At 38.3% G+C, this 19,295-nt stretch overlaps 1 protein-coding gene across 7 annotated transcripts in view; it reads left to right on the top strand.

The window, feature by feature from the left end:
* Nucleotides 1-19,295, top strand: part of LOC143234656 (leucine-rich repeat flightless-interacting protein 2-like) — a 70,561-nt gene that overhangs the window by 30,171 nt on the left and 21,095 nt on the right. Inside the window, exon 1 of one of the 7 annotated variants that reach the window (XM_076472183.1) lies at nt 7,838-7,969. The exons of 5 other annotated variants lie outside the window; for them this stretch is intronic. The gene's annotated coding sequence lies outside the window, so the exon portion shown is untranslated. Of the gene's footprint in view, nt 1-7,837; nt 7,970-13,494; nt 13,665-19,295 lie in introns of those variants that run through there. One more of the 7 variants, XM_076472182.1, reaches the window with a different exon arrangement.

The raw sequence follows: 19,295 nt of genomic DNA, 5'->3' as shown, positions 1-19,295 counted from the left end.
GTTTTTCCTGATGTTTGGCGCCATGCAATTATACCAGGAAAGGATCACAAGATTCCTTTCACTTTTGCTTTGACGAGCTGTCTCTGTAAGACCTTAGAGAGGATGGTTAATGCTTGCTTTGTTTGGTTCTTCCAGCCAAACAGCCTTTTCTCACCCACTCAGTGTGAGTTCCTAAGACAGCGCTTCACTATGAATCACCTGATTCGACTTGAAACATCAATCAGTGAAGCCTTTCTCAAATGACAACATCTTGTTTCTGTATTTTTGACTTTGAGAAAGTTTATGATACAACCTGGTTGTATGGCATCTTATGAGACCTCCACTCGTATGGATTGCATGGCAATTTACTGATTTTTATTAAATATTTTTAATGAATTGGCGATTCCAAGTCTGTGTGGGTTCGACACTTTCCCACAGGAACTTGGAATGCTTCAGGGCTGTGTCTTGAGTGTCACACTTTTCATTATAAAAATTAATGTCATTAGTGGAAAATTACCCCCCATACATATGCAAACAGTCTCTTTGTCGACGATTTCCACATTTCGTGTCAGTTGTCGAACATGAGGTTTACTAAGTGGCAACTACAAACTGCCCTCAATCATTTACTGAAGTGGACCACAGTAAGCGGTCTTAACCTTTCTTCTTCCCAAAACTGTTTGCATGCACTTTTGCCATCAACAGGGTATTCACCCTGATCCTTAACTCCATATTAGTGAAGTTATGTTTCCAGTGACTCCTGAGGCAAAGTTCTTGGGGTATATCTTTGACCATGAGTTGACATTTATTCCACACATCAAGCAGCTACGTGTCAAGTGTACAAGGACACTGAACATCCTCCGTGTACTCTCTTTCACCACTTGGGGAGCAGATCGATGTTCCATGCTAAAAATCTATTGTGCCCTTATTCAATCAAAACTGGATTATGGATCTCTGCTCTATGGCTCTGCCAGGACCTCAACCTTGAAAATGTTGGACCCTGTTCACCATCAGGGGCTTCAGCTCTGCACAAGGGGCATTTCACACTTCTCCAGTCCAGAGTTTATATATGGAGTCCCATGAACCCCTCTATATCTTTGTCGTTTGCAACTGTCTTTAACGTATGATTCATAGCTTCGATCTTTACTACAGTATCTCTGATGGGGTTGTATTTTCCTTCCTCAGTGGGTCACACTTTTTTTATAATAGATGTTCTACCATTGCTCCTTTTAGCCTTTGTATTAAGGTCCAGTTGGATGAGTTGGGTCTATCTTTGAATGACATTGCAGTATCCACAGATCAGCCCATCCCACCATGGCTAATTATTGTTTCCAAATGTAACCTTTCTTTGAGCTATCTGAAGAAGGCAGATATTCCAGTTTGGAATTATCACCTTCTATTTGCCGAACATCTTTCGAACTATCCATCCATTTCCATGTATACAGATGGTTCAAAAACAGGTGACTCTGTAGGCTCTGCCATGGATTGCTGTGATTCGGTTGTTGTACACAGAATCTTTCTACAATTTCTGTGTTTACTGTCGAATTGTACGCCATTTCTCTTCCCTTGATCACATAGAAGCTATGCAGTACGTAAACTGTACTTTTATATTAATTCATTTAGCTCTCTGTTAGCCCTGGAATCACTTCACATTTGTTCTCACTCTATCCTCGTCGATATTCAAAACCGACTGGCCCATTTCTGTATTTCTGTCCAGTTTTACTGGATACCAGGCCACGTTGGTATTCGTGGAAACAAGCTCACTAACATAGCAGCTAGGTGTGTCTGCTCTGCTACTATCACCACCGTGCCTGTCCCATACGTGGACATGTTCCTGTATTCAAGGCTCGGCTCTGCTCCAGTTAGCAATCGACTAGGAATGAACAACGTATTAAGAAAGTTTTCCAGATCAAACCTTCTATTGCTCTTTGGCCGTCTTGCTTCCATAAAGATCCAAAGAAGGAAGTTGAGTTCCGGTTGGGCTACACATTGGTCACAGTTTTTTTAACTCATCACTTTCTTTTATCTGGTACTGATGCACCAATGTGTGGTCTGTGTGACACTAAGGTCACAATAGCACACATCTTACTGTCATGCCGTCGTTACGATCGAGAGTAACGACACCATTTTAAACATTTATACCATAGGTTCACCATTGACGTTGGACAGTGTCATTGGTGAGAGTTATAATGTTCACCTCAGTTGTGCTTTTAAATTTTTAAGGACCATTGGTCTTTTTAACTCTACTGAAGATTTTAATTCGAAATCTGGACTATGTCTTATATTAGCATATATTCCTTTTTACATATTTTACTGATTTTACTTTTTACCGGGTGTTTGAAGAAGATAGCCCAGTTACTTTGTGCCAATAAACAATAACCAACCAACCAACCAAGAGTTGGCAGTGGCTGTTGTTAACTAGTTACCTTCCCTTTAGTCTATCACTTCGAAATTAGGGACGGCGATTGTAGCTAGCGCTCTAATAACTGTGGTCGATTGTGTTTGAGGCCAAAGTATAACAAGTTAAGGTAACTTGTATTTTACGTATAGATGTGTTTACTGTAAGGGTTTGAAACAATAACCTTTATAAACACTCGTAGTGCAGATAGCCCTCGAGTAGCTTTGCGCGAAATTCAAAAACAAACAAGCAAACAAAACATAAACACTCGTTGACAAAGAAATCCAGTGTAGTAACGTCAGTTGAAAATCGGTTATTGTTGGAATATTACCATCCAACACAAGGGTTAGTAGAAATCGTTATATTATTCTGAGGTAACTTTGTTAACTCTTCATTCAGTTTATTTGTAGTTAAGCACAAAAATACACCAGGGGCTATTTGTGCTTTGCCCACCACGAGTATCAAAACCCGTCTTCTAGTGTTGTAAGTCCGCAGACATACCGCTGTGCCACTGAGGATTTTCTCCAGTTAGACAGCAGTAAGTCTTTTTGGATTTGTTAAAATGTTGAAATCCATGGTCTACGGACTTACCAGAAGAATATTAACAGCAGATAATAGATGTGTTGAAGGTAGAGAGGTGAAGGTAATGACGTGTCTTATAATAGATGTGTTGAAGGTAGAGAGGTGAAGGTAATGACGTGTCTTACAATAGATGTGTTGAAGGTAGAGAGGTGAAGGTAATGACGTGTCTTATAATAGATGTGTTGAAGGTAGAGAGGTGAAGGTAATGACGTGTCTTATAATAGATGTGTTGAAGGTGAGAGGTGAAGGTAATGACGTGTCTTACAATAGATGTGTTGAAGGTAGAGAGGTGAAGGTAATGACGTGTCTTACAACAGATGTGTTGAAGGCAGAGAGGCGAAGGCAACGACGCGTCCACAACAGATGTGCTGAAGGTGGAGAGGTGAAGGCAATGACGTGTCCACAACAGATGTGTTGAAGGTAGAGAGGTGAAGGCAATGACGTGTCTTACAACAGATGTGTTGAAGGCAGAGAGGTGAAGGTAATGACGCGTCTCACAACAGATGTGTTGAAGGCAGAGAGGTGAAGGCAATGACGCGTCTCACAACAGATGTGCTGAAGGCAGAGAGGCGAAGGCAACGACGCGTCTTACAACAGACGTGCTGAAGGCAGAGAGGTGAAGGCAACGACGCGTCCACAACAGATGTGTTGAAGGCAAAGAGGCGAAGGCAACGACGCGTCCACAACAGACGTGCTGAAAGGCAGAGAGGCGAAGGCAACGACGCGTCCTACAACAGATGTGTTGAATGCAGAGAGGCGAAGGTAATGACGCGTCCTACAACAGATGTGCTGAAGGCAGAGAGGCGAAGGCAATGACGCGTCCCACAACAGATGTGCTTGAAAAGCAGAGAGGCGAAGGCAACGACGCGTCCACAACAGATGTGCTGAAGGCAAAGAGGTGAAGGTAACGACGTCCACAACAGACGTGCTTGAAGGCAGAGAGGTGAAGGCAATGACGCGTCTCACAACAGACGTGCTGAAGGCAGAGAGGCGAAGGCAATGACGCGTCTCACAACAGACGTGCTTGAAGGCAGAGAGTGCGAAGGCAACGACGCGTCTTACAACAGATGTGTTGAATGCAGAGAGGCGAAGGCAACGACGCGTCCTACAACAGATGTGTTGAAAGGTGGAGAGGTGAAGGCAACGACGTGTCCACAACAGATGTGTTGAAGGCAGAGAGGCGAAGGCAACGACGCGTCTTACAACAGATGTGCTTGAAGGCAGAGAGTGAAGGCAATGACGCGTCCTACAACAGACGTGTTGAAGGCAGAGAGGTGAAGGCAACGACGCGTCTTACAACAGATGTGTTGAAGGCAGAGAGGCGAAGGCAACGACGCGTCCACAACAGATGTGTTGAAGGCAGAGAGGCGAAGGCAATGACGCGTCTTATAACAGATGTGCTGAAGGCAGAGAGGTGAAGGCAATGACGCGTCTTACAACAGATGTGCTTGAAGGCAGAGAGGTGAAGGCAATGACGCGTCTTATAACAGACGTGTTGAAGGCAGAGAGGCGAAGGCAATGACGCGTCCTACAACAGACGTGTTGAAGGTAGAGAGGTGAAAGGCAACGACGTCTTACAACAGATGTGTTGAAGGCAGAGAGGTGAAGGCAATGACGCGTCTCACAACAGACGTGTTGAAGGCAGAGAGGCGAAGGCAACGACGCGTCTTACAACAGACGTGCCGAAAGGCAGAGAGGCGAAGGCAACGACGCGTCTTACAACAGATGTGTCTGAACGTGGAGAGGCGAAGGCAACGACGTCCCTATAACAGATGTGCTGAAAGCAGAGAGGCGAAGGCAATGACGCGTCTCTTACAACAGACGTGCTGAAGGCAGAGAGGTGAAGGCAACGACGCGTCTTACAACAGACGCGTTGAAGGCAGAGAGGTGAAGGCAACGACGTGTCTTACAACAGATGTGTTGAAGGCAGAGAGTGAAGGCAATGACGCGTCCTTACAACAGATGTGTTGAATGCGTGGAGAGGTGAAGGCAATGACGTGTCTTACAACAGATGTGCTGAAGGCAGAGAGGTGAAGGCAATGACGCGTCTTACAACAGATGTGTTGAAGGTGGAGAGGTGAAGGCAACGACGCGTCTTACAACAGATGTGCTGAAGGTAGAGAGGTGAAGGTAATGACGTGTCTTACAATAGATGTGTTGAAGGTAGAGAGGTGAAGGTAATGACGTGTCTTATAATAGATGTGTTGAAGGTAGAGAGGTGAAGGTAATGACGTGTCTTACAATAGATGTGTTGAAGGTAGAGAGGTGAAGGTAATGACGTGTCTTACAATAGATGTGTTGAAGGTAGAGAGGTGAAGGTAATGACGTGTCTTACAATAGATGTGTTGAAGGTAGAGAGGTGAAGGTAATGACGTGTCTTACAATAGATGTGTTGAAGGTGGAGAGGTGAAGGTAATGACGTCTGTTATCAAGGAGACGAGTGTGTACATTTTTGTTAATTACTGGGGAGAATTCTTATTGTCAGAAGTTTGTTTGCTTGTTTGTGAATTTCGCGCAAAGCTACACAAGGGCTATCTGCGCTAGCTGTCTCTAACTTTGCAGCGTAAGACTAGAGGGAAGGCATTTAGTCGTCACCGCCCACTGCCAACTCTTAGGCTACTCTTTTATCAACGAATAGTGGGATTGACCGTCATATTATAACGCCCCCACCGCTGAAAGGGCAGGCATGTTTGGTGCGACGGGGTTCGAACCCGCGACCCTCAAATTACGAGTCGAACGCCTCAACCCACCTGGCCATGCCGAGCCTTTGTCAGAAGTAAACCTGGCCAAAACTTTCAAGAAATTCTGAATGGTGGAAGAGAGAAAAGTGTAATAACCGTATACACGACGGCATCACCACGTGGTTCAGGTGCTTGACTCGCAATCTGAGGGTCGCAAGTTTGAATCTCCTTCGTACCAAACGTACTCGGCTTTTCAGTTGTGCGGACGTTACAACGGTACGATCAGTCCCACTATTCGTTGGTAAAAGAGTAGCCCAGGAATTGGCAGTGGGTGGTGAAGACGAGCTGTCTTCTCTCTAGTTTTACACTGCTAAATTAGGGACGGCTAGTGAAGATAGCTCTTGTGTAGCTTTGCGCGATATTCAAAATAAACAAACAAGCAAAGTGTTAGCTGGGGATTAAACCATGTTTAGTTGTTATATATCTTAAATATGCAAATAATTAATACATTTTCCTCGTCAGCAAAATATGCGTGAACTAATAAAATGATTTTTTTTTAAACTAGTCTCGTATTTAAGATGTTTCTGGAAATTTTGGTAATTAAAATATCGAAGAAAAATTTAAACGTTCAAAAGAAAACTGTTAATGTGTTAGTTACAGTAATGGGTTAATTAGTCATATGTTCAAAAGAAAACTGTTAATGTGTTAGTTACAGTAATGGGTTAATTAGTCATATGTTCAAAAGAAAACTGTTAATGTGTTAGTTACAGTAATGGGTTAATTAGTCATATGTTCAAAAGAAAACTGTTAATGTGTTAGTTACAGTAATGGTTTAATTAGTCATATGTTCAAAAGAAAACTGTTAATGTGTTAGTTACAGTAATGGGTTGATTAGTCATAAGTTCAAAAGAAAACTGTTAATGTGTTAGTTACAGTAATGGGTTAATTAGTCATATGTTCAAAAGAAAACTGTTAATGTGTTAGTTACAGTAATGGGTTAATTAGTCATATGTTCAAAAGAAAACTGTTAATGTGTTAGTTACAGTAATGGGTTAATTAGTCATATGTTCAAAAGAAAACTGTCAATGTGTTAGTTACAGTAATGGGTTAATTAGTCATATGTTCAAAAGAAAACTGTTAATGTGTTAGTTACAGTAATTGGTTAATTAGTCATATGTTCAAAAGAAAACTGTTAATGTGTTAGTTACAGTAATGGGTTAATTAGTCATATGGAAAACTGTTAATGTGTTAGTTACAGTAATGGGTTAATTAGTCATATGTTCAAAAGAAAACTGTTAATGTGTTAGGTACAGTAATGGGTTAATTAGTCATATGTTCAAAAGAAAACTATGAATGTGTTAGGTACAGTAATGGTTTAATTAGTCATATGTTCAAAAGAAAACTGTTAATGTGTTAGTTACAGTAATGGGTTAATTAGTCATATGTTCAAAAGAAAACTGTTAATGTGTTAGGTACAGTAATGGGTTAATTAGTCATAAGTTCAAAAGAAAACTATGAATGTGTTAGTTACAGTAATGGGTTAATTAGTCATATGTTCAAAAGAAAGCTGTTAATGTGTTAGTTACAGTAATGGGTTAATTAGTCATGATCGGCTGTTAGACTGACTAGAAGAAAAACATATTTTTATTAAATTGTATTCGAATTTTTTTCCTTATTAATGGGTTAACCGTCTAGTAGTTTGACCATTAGGTTTCGCTTTATTAAACGATTTTTTTATTTCAATGGAATAATTTGTTACGATTGGTTATTATTAGCTTGATTAGAATAATAGGCCTAACATTACTGTTTGTGAAACGAAATGTTTTATTCGTATTAGTGGGTTGATTTGTCAAGATCAGCTAAGCAGAAGTACCTTGACAGAAGAATAAGGCTTAGCGTTGTTAAACGTAGGCATGCGTTGGTTAGAGTTAAAAGTGAAGTACAAGCTACGTGTTACAGATGAAAGAAAGTTTTATCAATTGTTTTCTTTTATTCTGTTTGTTTTGACCACTTAGCTCAAGCTGCGAAAACATCGCAACTTCAATACGTGTTATTGTCTCCAGAATATTCAGAATGGTGACTAGGTGTCGTGAGATTTGAGAAACACGAGCCACGTTCCACATCTTGGGTTTAAGAGCTTCCGTGTTGAACACGTGCTATAGTTTCATTCGTACAGGTTGTCTTTTCAATCTGGATCCCTTCAAAGCTTCGAGCAAATATACATATAGTCCACGGGAAAAAACTTGCATGACGTAAAATTCGATATGTAATGCCGAATATATAAACATTTCTATCCTACAAGTTGTCATTTGTGTTTGCATAACCGAGAAAGGTAAGCTTTCGCAGTGTTTAGAAGTGTATTTTAACGACAATAGATGTGTAAGTCTTGGAACGTCTGTTAAATATTTTTAGTCTTAACGGCACCTCAGGTGTTACTGAGCTAAACGGCCAGGTAGAATATTTCCACCTTAGGTGTTACTGAACTAAACGGCCAGGTAGAATATTTCAAGCTACAGACATAACCATTCTAATTTAAAACTGCTGTCCGTGGGAGAGGGCTGGGTGCAAACGGTACCCACCACGGGTTTGAACCGAGATGTGGAATTTGATGTCGCTTTTCTAACGTCTTCAGCGACATATCGCGTGCTCGAACCTTGGACTCTTTGACTCGCAGCATTAAGGGCGACATGCTTGCACCCGGCACTCCCGAAAGAAATAAAACATTCACATTTTTATTAGTTGTTGTAACTTAAGTGGAGAGAGATGAAGAGAGGCATAGGTGATTTTCACTGAGGCACCATGAGATATGTTTTGAAATAATCTATTTTAGTTTTAAGGGGGGGGGTAATGTGTGCTATACGGGTGAACGCAGTGACTGGTGAATGGGGTTCATTATTAATTGTTCAATTACTTTTGAAAGCTTTTCCTTTGGTTATTTTTAAAAAATAATTCATAGTTGTTAATGTTACTACTTTTTGTTGATTGCTGTATTTTTTTAGTTATTAGTAAAAATTAGTGAGTGTTAGGAAGTAGAAGATAATATACTGAATTTATCAGCCACCACGTGCGATGTGATAATTCACTTCAGTTTTGGCGACCGCTACTTTCTTTTCACTTTCTTCCTGCTTGTGGACACTCGCATTCAATCCCATTGTTCGTTGGTGAAAGAGTAGCCAAAGAGTTGGCGGTGGGTGTTGATGACTAGTTGACTTCCCCCTAGTCTTACACTACTAAATTAGGGACGGTTAGCGCAGATAGCTCTCGTGTAGCTGCGCGAAATTCAAAACAAAGCAAACCAATCATTGGAATAAACTATGTTCCGTGAAATCTTCTGGTTCCCCACAAAGATAACACGTATTGACGTGTTTGTTTTTTTGTTCTGATTTGTTTTTCGTTCATGAATGTTAACTCGTCAAGGACCAGTTGTGTTTTTTAAAATCATAATTACTTTTATGTACTTTAGAAATATAAATCCATTAACAGCTCTCTCACTAATTTCATCAATTTTCATCTAGGCTTGGTTTTATGGGAAGGTTTACATAACGGAAAGAATGAAATAAAAGGGTTTCCTGGTTTCGTAAAGTCTAAAACCAGTCTGCCAGATAACACGTGACAAGAAAATAAAGCTTTTGATTAAGATAAATTTAAAAAAAATAGTCCTGTGTACGTAGTAGTAACAACTCGGGCTTCGTAGGGCCTTTGGTAATACCATTCATACTGTGTAAAGTTGATTGTGAACAGTGCTACAAAGTTAGCTATATTCAAGTTTTACGGTATTAGAAAATTAAACTGACTTGTTAAGAACTAACTGGTGAAAAATAATAATAATTAATGGTCCTGTCGAAAAACTATTTTTTGGTCGAAAAGGTGACGTTGTTTGTTTTAATAATACGACATATAAAAATGCCGCCATTTTTAATATAATTTGAAAATCATAAAGTTACAGTGCCCTTGTAACTCACTTATTAACTGTTTAACTTCGTTTCAATTAATGGTTTTCATTTCATGAATTTCGTAATGAAGAATAATAAAAAAAAAGCGTATTCATAAATCAAATCACAAGAATACATATATATCGTGTCTTTAAAAGACAGTTACAGGAAGCTTCTTGTCCAACCCCATTGGATCGCCATTACGTTTACGGATTTTCAACCATAAAAGTCCGGGGTTTGATTTCACTCGATAGATAGAGCGCAGATGATCTTTTGTTTAATTTTGCGACAAAGGAAACTGATAAGATTGCTTCATGTTCTCGTTGTAATATTTGAACCTGATGTTTAAAATAAGATAAGAAGTCAAAACACGTGCCTTAATTTAACAGTACTAACATAATATAAATTGCAAGTTGTTTCTCACCGCCTTTGGAATTCGTTTTTGTGTACACGGAAGTAGTACACAACTTATAATGCATCGACATGTGCACGCGGAATTTACCAAAGCCCTCGTGATTCAGTCGCACGTATCCGGTCAAAATCTCGAGTCTGCAAAATGAACAGTATGTTCGATAGCTTATGAGAAGGAACTGCAAGAATGTGGAGTACCAGTACACTCGTCTTACAGTATCAAGTAGATGTATAGTACTAGTACACTCGTCTTACAGTATCAAGTAGATATAGTACTAGTACACTCGTCTTACAGTATCAAGTAGATGTATAGTACCAGTACACTCGTCTTACAGTATCAAGTAGATGTATAGTACTAGTACACTCGTCTTACAGTATCAAGTAGATGTATAGTACTAGTACACTCGCTTTACAGTATCAAGTAGATGTATGGTACTAGTACACTCGCCTTACAGTATCCAGTAGATGTATGGTACTAGTACACTCGCTTTACAGTATCAAGTAGATGTATAGTACCAGTACACTCGCTTTACAGTATCAAGTAGATGTATAGTATCAGTTTAATTACAGTATCCAGTAGATGTGTAGTATCAGGACACTCGCCTTACAGTATCCAGTAGATGTGTAGTATCAGTACACTTACCTTACGGTATCCAGTAGATGTATGGTACTAGTATACTCGCTTTACAGTATCATGTAGATGTATAGTACTAGTACACTTACCTTACGATATCCAGTAGATGCATAGTACAAGTAGATTAAGGTTAGATTTGAAATTAAAGGAGTCTTTGATGAATGAGCTGGCTGTTGTTACATGAACGATTCATATGTGGACATTATTGGTCGTAAAGGACAATCTGGTTTATGAGGTTTGGGGATGTACATTTGTGGTGTGCGTGAGTTGGTTTTACGTAGGTAGGAATAAAGTGTTTGTGAAACTGTGTTGGCTTTTTTCATTTTTAATAGTATTTTGTTTAGTTGCGTCTCGTGTGTCTTTGTTAGATTTGTGTGTATTGGTTTATATTTGTTAGTGTCTGATAGGATGTTCTTCATTTTTTGTATGCATTCATTCGTCTTCATTATGACAATAGCGTTACCTTTATCTGCTTTTAGAATTTTTATGTTTTTGTCTTGTTTTCAGTTTTTAATGGAATTAATTTCTCTTTTTGTTAGATTGTTTTTTAGTTTTATGTTTTGTGAGAACATTCTTTGAAAAAAATCGTTTAAGATATTGTTTTTAGGTGTTTGTGGAAAATATGAATTATTATTTTTTTCCTGGGAAGTTTGGCTGTTGGATGTCAATAAAATTATCTAAGTTGTCTTCTTTCTGTTGGTTGTTTTTTCTTGTTTTTGTTTTCTGTAGAAAGTATCACAAGTCTCCTGGCTAGATCTTCTAAACATGTTTTGATTTCTAAGGTTGGAATGTACCAAGGTGCTATTGCGAAGTTGAGTCCTTTGTTAAGGAGATGTCTCTCGTCTGTGTTTAATTGTCGGTCGGATCTGTTAATTATGAGGTTAGTCAACGGTTTGTCGTGTTGGTGTCTTTTCTGTTGTTTGCATCTTAGTTTTTCTAGTTTTTTGTTGTGACAGATCTTTTTGCCTCTGCCGTTCCTAGTGTTAAGTTGGTTGATGCAAAATCAACCAACAAAAGTAAATATACCCCACGATTTAAGAAATCACGAAACCATATACTGCTGCATACCATATATTCCTGACATCAGCAGAAAAATTATTAACATTTGGCAAAAACTAGTAACAAAATATGACATTCCAGTTAATACCAAATGTATTCAAAAACCAGGCACAAAACTGAGGTTTATACAATGTAAAAACTACACTGACAAACACCACACCAACATTATTTATAAAATACAATGTGATAACTGCCACGACTTCTATATTGGAGAAACAAGTAGAAAAATGGAAACCAGATTCAAAGAACATAAAAAGTCACCTTCACACGTTTTCGAACACTGCAAGTCAAATAAACACAACATAACCATAGAAAACACTCAAATACTAAATAAAGAAATAAATACAAAATTAAAGAAGCCTTACTCATACAACAACTCAAGCCCAAAATAAACCAATACAAAAAAGGAACACCTTTATACCTATATTAATAAATATAATCAAACATCTAAGTACGCCCTTTACATTCCTACAATCAATTACACAACCGCCTTCAAACATGGGGTCAGCTACCGGTCAGTACCCCTTTCTTTCTTTGTGAACCTGGCGATGACCGAAGAAGGTCGAAACGTTGTTCGCTCCTGTGCTAGTGCCTTCTCTATCCATACCAGTCGTTTTAAAATGTATAAATAACTTGCTATCTTGTAGTCGTTAAATTAAAGTATGTTTCCACAAGTTGATACAGTTAATAAGAATTGACACGTGGACTTCATTGTAGCCACAGAACCAAAGTTATTCTCGGGGTTAACTTCAAAACCTTACTATATATCAACTAGGAATTCAAATTTTTTTCTACTTCAAGAACCACCTGGTGACGGAGGGCAGCAGTGGCCTAATCTCGTTGTGTTATAGGCAAGTCTTCTAGCTGCAGAATGGGTTTTGGAAGTTTTGTAGGACCAATTAACCTTCGCTGGATTGTCTAAGGTATCGGTCTGTGTATTAGGTATGCTATATGTTGATACCTTGACAACGTTTAAAACTATATAGAAACATATAGAAGGATGCTAGGATTTTAGCAGTGTCTTTACCACCACTAAACACCCCCTTGACATCTAGTGAGGTCAAGGCAGCAAATTCTGCAAGAGGAACACCACTTGCTGGTGTAACAGTTAGTACCGATTACGCGTGGAAAGCATATCTCAGGCTGACTTCACGTGGATGAGATATGACCCATTAAACGACATTATCAAGTACGTTTGTATAGGATATCCCAGTGTCTAGTAGCTACTGCATAAAAATAGGTTATTCTAGATATGGTTATAGTAATTTATTCTCCGCGTGACCTGATAATTAGCACTTGTTTGTTTATATTTTTCCACCATAATCAGTTATCACTTTGTGGTGTGTACCTTCAAGAGTTATCTGCGAGTTGACCCTTGATATAAAAGAACAAGAAATACGTATGTTTAAGAGACCAAAAGGCCTAACTTAAGTTCGTGGCACTGTTCTCAGTGTGAAGCTATTTAAAATATGATCACCAAAGTTAGCCACAGGACTGGTTCTGCATAACTCCATAATTCGTGCTCCAGAAATAGAATGAATTATAAGTGTAAACATAGGTTCAGAATGTTACTTGGAGGTATTAACAATTTAAAATGTTAGTTATGTTCGATAGCTCAGTACGTTACTGTATTTTATCACACATGTGCCACATTACTTAATACCATCCTGATTTAGTGTTAACATACCAACATCGTGCGGTGACTTCATTGTTGAAACTTGTATGAGATTCAGTTTGTGACTGCGCATGCACCGTATTATCTAACTGCGCTTGCGCATTTTCAGGACGGAATCGCGCATGGACGTAAACTAAAGGCACAAAGTAAATATAAAGTGCAGTAAACATTTTGTACAACAACGTATTAAAAGCTTAACAAAGTTTCACTGGGGTCTAACGTTAGGCTTTAGAATTATATTATAACTCTGTTTACTGATGGTATTAGATAAGGTAACGTTTGGCCCCAACTCAACTAAAGCAGAATACGTGAAGAAGTTAGTAATAATATATTTTTTTTTACTGAATATTAAGCTGTAATGTTAGGCCTAAGACAAGTGGGCTTGCAGATTTAGGTGCCTGCAATTGTAATTATTTTTTTATTATTCTGTTGTAAAATCCTGTTGTAAAATAAATACTGTTTTGACGGTAAATGTTTTGCGGTAATATATGTGTGTGTGTATATATATATTAAAGATAACTATTTATAGACCACACTGGTAATAACTTCACCCAGTAGAGTTGCTGAAATTTATTGTAACAATTAATACTAAATAGTTAATTTTGAGTTGGTCAATATTCTACCACAAGACAACGTTAGGCTAAAGAGAGGACGCGCGAATACGTTGAAATTGTTTATTATAGTAATATTTTTTTCTTTCACTTGCTGTGGAATTTTCACTGAACTATAATATATGATACTATGTTACTTTATTAATAGCTCTATAAACTTCGTGGATTGATTTAAAACAAACACATTGAATATATCGAGAAAATAATAAAGTTGTAGAAATCAAGGAACGTGTGTGTTTATATTAGTGCTTGTAAATTTGTTAAAACAAATACGTTTTTTATAACACATTCTTACAATAGTACCAAGTGAAGAATTCTATATTTACTTGGAAAGCTGATATTTTCAAAGCTATTTTCGTAATGAGAGAGTTTTAAGGGTTATGGCGTCACAAGAAATAAGAAATGCCTGATAAAGTTCCTGAATGTGTCTCAAGTGATCCGAGACCTTGGCCTTTAACTCTGTTTCAAGGTTGCAATGTATGTACAACATATGGAAAATGATGGCTGTATTTAAGAGTATATAGGCGCCACAGATAGGGGTACAGTTGGCCATTTCTCGACCACACTTTAAGAACAAGAGGGACTTGCTCCCCCGTCTTGAAAAAACAAGAAAGATAATTTTTTAATCAAAGCTTTTTAACTGTGTATACTTGACAGTTGTTGTAAATCTATGTATCTCCGCCTGCTTATTATCTGTTGATAAGTTGTTTCTATGGAAACGGGAAATATATGTATTTCCTTAATAAAAAAAGAGTATCCAACAGCAGACTAAAAATAACAAATAAGCTTCGATTTCTTTTTGTAATAATTTGAAACAACTGTTAATATATGTAATATCAAAATACAAATTAAAACATTATAATTAAATTTTTGATAAGCTCTGTGAGAATACGTCACAATTTTTCAAAAGTTGATGTGATGCTGCCCAGTTGTTGTGACTCGGATAGGACGTCATCTCGTATTGGACATCAGAGAGTTAATAATTCACATGTTTACTGGAATAAAAGTTATCGTATTTGATATAACAAATTGTTGACAGTTTTTAGTTGGTTTACCCCTCCAACTATCTTTATCGTCTTTCTGTCGCTGCTGGTTACAATGACTAGGGTCTTTGTCGCTGTTTGCAGTGACTATGACCTTTGTATTATGTAGCTAATCCTTTCTCTCTAGAGGGTGAGAAACACCTTCACTCATATAGTCGTTAATTATTGGCTCTCAAATTAAATTGTAAGCGTTAAAGGTTAAAAAATATTACTGTCGATTAGCTACGACAACACGATGTATCCTCGTTTTCGATTCCGTCAACAGACACGTTAGTCTTTGTTTTCGGTGGTATGCGCGCGCGCGTGTGCGTGCTTGCTTCGCTCCTGTTGTGGTCAGCACTCTTGATTATTGTTTGAGCATTTTTATTTTACTTTAATTTTTACTGTTGGGAATTATATCTCCGAAAGGGGTCGCCTGCTTCAACTACTCGCACTGTTATACACTGCTGGCCAAATTCTTAAGGCCAATGAACACGAAAAAATATGCATTTTGTGTTGTTAGACTCAACCACTTATTTGAGTAGAGCTTCGAAAGATGAAAATAATAAAAGGGAAGATAAAAATAAAAAAAAACTTTTAGCATTTAATAGGAAAAATATGAACACTATGAAATTAGCCTAAATACTAGCTGGTCAAAAGTTTAAGACCATACTGAAACGAAGCGTTAATTGGTAAACATGTAACGAAATTTAGTCATTTGTGTTCAAGCATTAGCGTTGTCAACATCTCCCACTGACATCATCTGTGTTACATTGGGTAAAAACATGGCAAAGACTAAAAAGTTGACAGAGTTTAAACGTGGCAGAATTGTCGAGCTGTAAAAGCAAGGTCTCTCTCAACGTGCCATCGCTGGTGAGATTAGGCTTAGTAAAACTGTTGTTGCAAATTTATTAAAAGACCCTGAAGGATACGGAACAAGAATTTCAAGTGGTCGGCCCAAGAAAATTCCGCCAGTGTTGAGCAGGAGGATTCGACGGGTTGTCGGGCAAGACACCAGCCGATTGTCGAACCAGATTAAGGGCCTTACGGACTCAGAATGCAGCTCAAGAACAATATGACGGCATCTACGAGAGAAACGCTTTAAAAATCGTAAACGTCTTCAAAGGCCACGCCACCTTCACACCACGAAACAGCTCGGTTAAACTTTGCTGAGAAGCACCAAACATGGGACGTAGAAAAGTGGACGAAGGATATGTTCTCTGATGAGAAAAAATTTAACCTGGATGGTCCAGATGGCTTCCAACGTTACTGGCACGATAAGGATATCCCACCGGAGACATTTTCTACACGATACAGTGGAGGAGGTTCCATCATGATCTGGGATGCTTTCTCCTTTCATGGAACAATGGAGCTTCAGGTTATATAGGAGCGTCAAACAACAGTTGGTTACATTGGCATGTTGGAGAGAGCATCCTTATTGACTGAAGGCTCTCGCTTGTGTGAAAATGACTGGATCTTTCAGCAGGACAATGCTGCAATCCACAATGCCCGCAGAATAAAGGACTTTTTCATGGCGAATAACGTGATTCTTTTGGACCATCTAATGTGTTCGCCCGAACTGAACTCCACTGAAAACGTTTGGAGGTGGATGGCAAGGGAAGTCTGTAGAAATGGACGTCAATTTCAGACAGTGCATGATCTTCGTGAAGCCATCCTCACCACTTGGAATAACATTCCAGCCAGCCTTCTGCAAACGCTTATATCGACCATGCGAATGTTTTCAGTTATTCGCAATGACGGTCGTGCAACTCACTACTGATATCTCTTGTTGGACATTTCCTACCCTGTTTAGGACTTCTTTTTAGTATGGTCTTAAACTTTTGACCAGCTAGTATTTAGGCTAATTTCATAGTGCTCACATTTTCCCTATTAAATGCTAAAAAGTATTTTTTTTTTCCCCTTTTCTTATTTTCATCTTTCAAAGCTCTACTCAAATAAGTAGTGGAGTCTAACAACGCAAGATGCATATTTTTTCTTTATGTTCACTGGCCTTAAGATTTTGGCTAGCAGTGTATAGTAGTGTGTGGTCTGTCAGTCAGTAGACACTAAAATGACGTCACATGAGAAAAGTTGGACATTGGAGTTTGTACTGTCATCGCGTCAGTAAAACGTGCGCATGCTACGAACCACGAGAATAATTATGCACTCCGAAGCTTAGAACACGACACACGAACTTCAAAAGCGAGAAATAAGAGTATAAATATAATAATATTTGTTATTCTTTTATTTTGGTTATGTGCTCTTGAAAGAGAACACTTTGTGTGTGTCTGCTTATGCTGTTATGAACGGAATGTACTGGTACGAGTAGTAAAACCTGCTTAAACCGGAAATATCAAAAGTTTGCAGCATTATTTTAAGATTTCTCTTATAAAACGCCCTCTATATGGCGGAACCTGCATAACGCGGATGGAAAACATCTTTCTCCTATCTCATCTATCAACAAATAGGATTAGAACGTAAGGCGGAAAAAATGATTTTGATTAAATATTAATAAATTCTCGGACATTTCTTTTACAGTAACTGTTGGTTAAATATGTTCTGTTTATTTTCTGACGTCGGTATTCGACAGAATACCGGGGTCCCGGTATGGCCAGGTGGGTTAAGGCGTTCAACTCGTAATCCGAGGGTCACGGGTTCGAATCCCCGTCGCACCAAACATGCTCGCCCTTTCAGCCGTGGGGGCGTTATAATGATACGGTCAATCCCACTATTCGTTGATAAAAGAGTTGGCGGTGGGTGGTGATGACTAGCTGCCTTCCCTCTAGTCTTACACTGCCAAGTTAGGAACGGCTAGCGCAGATAGTCTTCGAGTAGCTTTGTGTGAAATTCAAAACAACAAGATCGAAAGAACGGCTGACTGTACTTTTGGTCGCATTTGCTGATGGGTAACTAGACAATCCATGGGTAATGGGTAAAATTGAAAATCCGCGCTGTTTGAGAAATTTAAGGAAGAATTCAAATTTTAGAATAAAATAAAATAAATAATCAGGTTATTCACGAAACGTTTATATATTTATAATGTTAATCTGTATAATAACCCGACTGGACATTAATATCATTTACCAAAGCCGACCTTACTGTTGGTTAAATTAACGTGTTGGTAGTTTTAATAATTTTGCGGCGTCACGTGCTGGAAGTGGCGAAAATTGCTACCGGTTCATAAGCACGCGCAGAAGTGTTTGTACTTGTGATCTGTAGCTTAGTTGGTAGTTGTATTCGGGTGTGAAAGGTGACTACATTGGTCTAATTAGCACCTGTGTTGCTAGCAGATTATAATTACGTGTAACTTGGCTTTTAACAAGAATAAGGAAAATACATATTGGTATACATACACTGTTAGAGTTAATATGGCCAGATAAAGAGAAAAAAACGTAATTAGGTTATAAAGAAATGTATCACTCTATGATTCTAAAGGCTCCGGGAAGAGAGGGTCGAAAGCGCGCGAATGAAAGTATTTTAACGTAGAGAACAGTTTGTGTATCATCGTACGTGTTAATTTACCTACATTATGCGTGTTAAAAACAAAACTTTGATGCTGTGTATTAATTATTTAGTAGTTATTTCACTCTTGATTAGGTGACAGAACTTTGGTTTCTGTTTTTGACGAAATGTCAAAGATCATTGTCAAATGGTTCAAAGTTACACTTTTTTAATACATAAACTGAGGATTAGGAAGTTGTCTGTAAGGTAAAGGTCACACAAAGTTATCAGTTTAAACAAAACTCGAGATCTCAGAGGTAACGTTTTTCAGGTCACAAAGTGTTCATACGTGATTTATAGTTAAATGTCACCAGTTTGAGACCATGTATAAGCTGTAGGCAATAGTTGTGTAAAATGGCCAAGTTGCCCTTTAAGAACTCGCACATACGTTACACAGCAGTTACATTTTTCTGTGGGTCCACCAGTGAGATTCAGTTCTTCCAGTAAACAGAACGTTTAGAGCTGACCGTGTGCTAGCTTTGGAATAAAAAAAAACAACAAACAAAACGTTTTCGTGGTTTTCCCGGTCGTGAATAGACTTCAAATTTTGAAAACCAACTATTCTGTTTTTTAAAAGAAAGAAATCAATTTTTGAAGAATGTTTTCCAATTATAAGTGTGAAGATCTAACAGTCATGTAGTTTCATGTAATAACTACCATTTTTACTATTGTAAATCTGATGAATTACATAAATTTGTGTTAGATATGGAATGAACTTTTATGTAAAGAAGATAAAATAATGTATTATAATATTTAACTGTTTTCTGTGGCTATTGACTAGTAACTCATTGTTTTTATTGACTAGTAACTCAC

The sequence above is a fragment of the Tachypleus tridentatus genome, chromosome 12, assembly GCF_004210375.1.
Source record: "Tachypleus tridentatus isolate NWPU-2018 chromosome 12, ASM421037v1, whole genome shotgun sequence".
NCBI classification, from domain to species: Eukaryota; Metazoa; Arthropoda; class Merostomata; order Xiphosura; family Limulidae; genus Tachypleus; species Tachypleus tridentatus.
The sequence above is the reverse complement of the archived record's forward strand: the minus strand, read 5'-3'. Positions and strand labels throughout refer to the sequence as shown.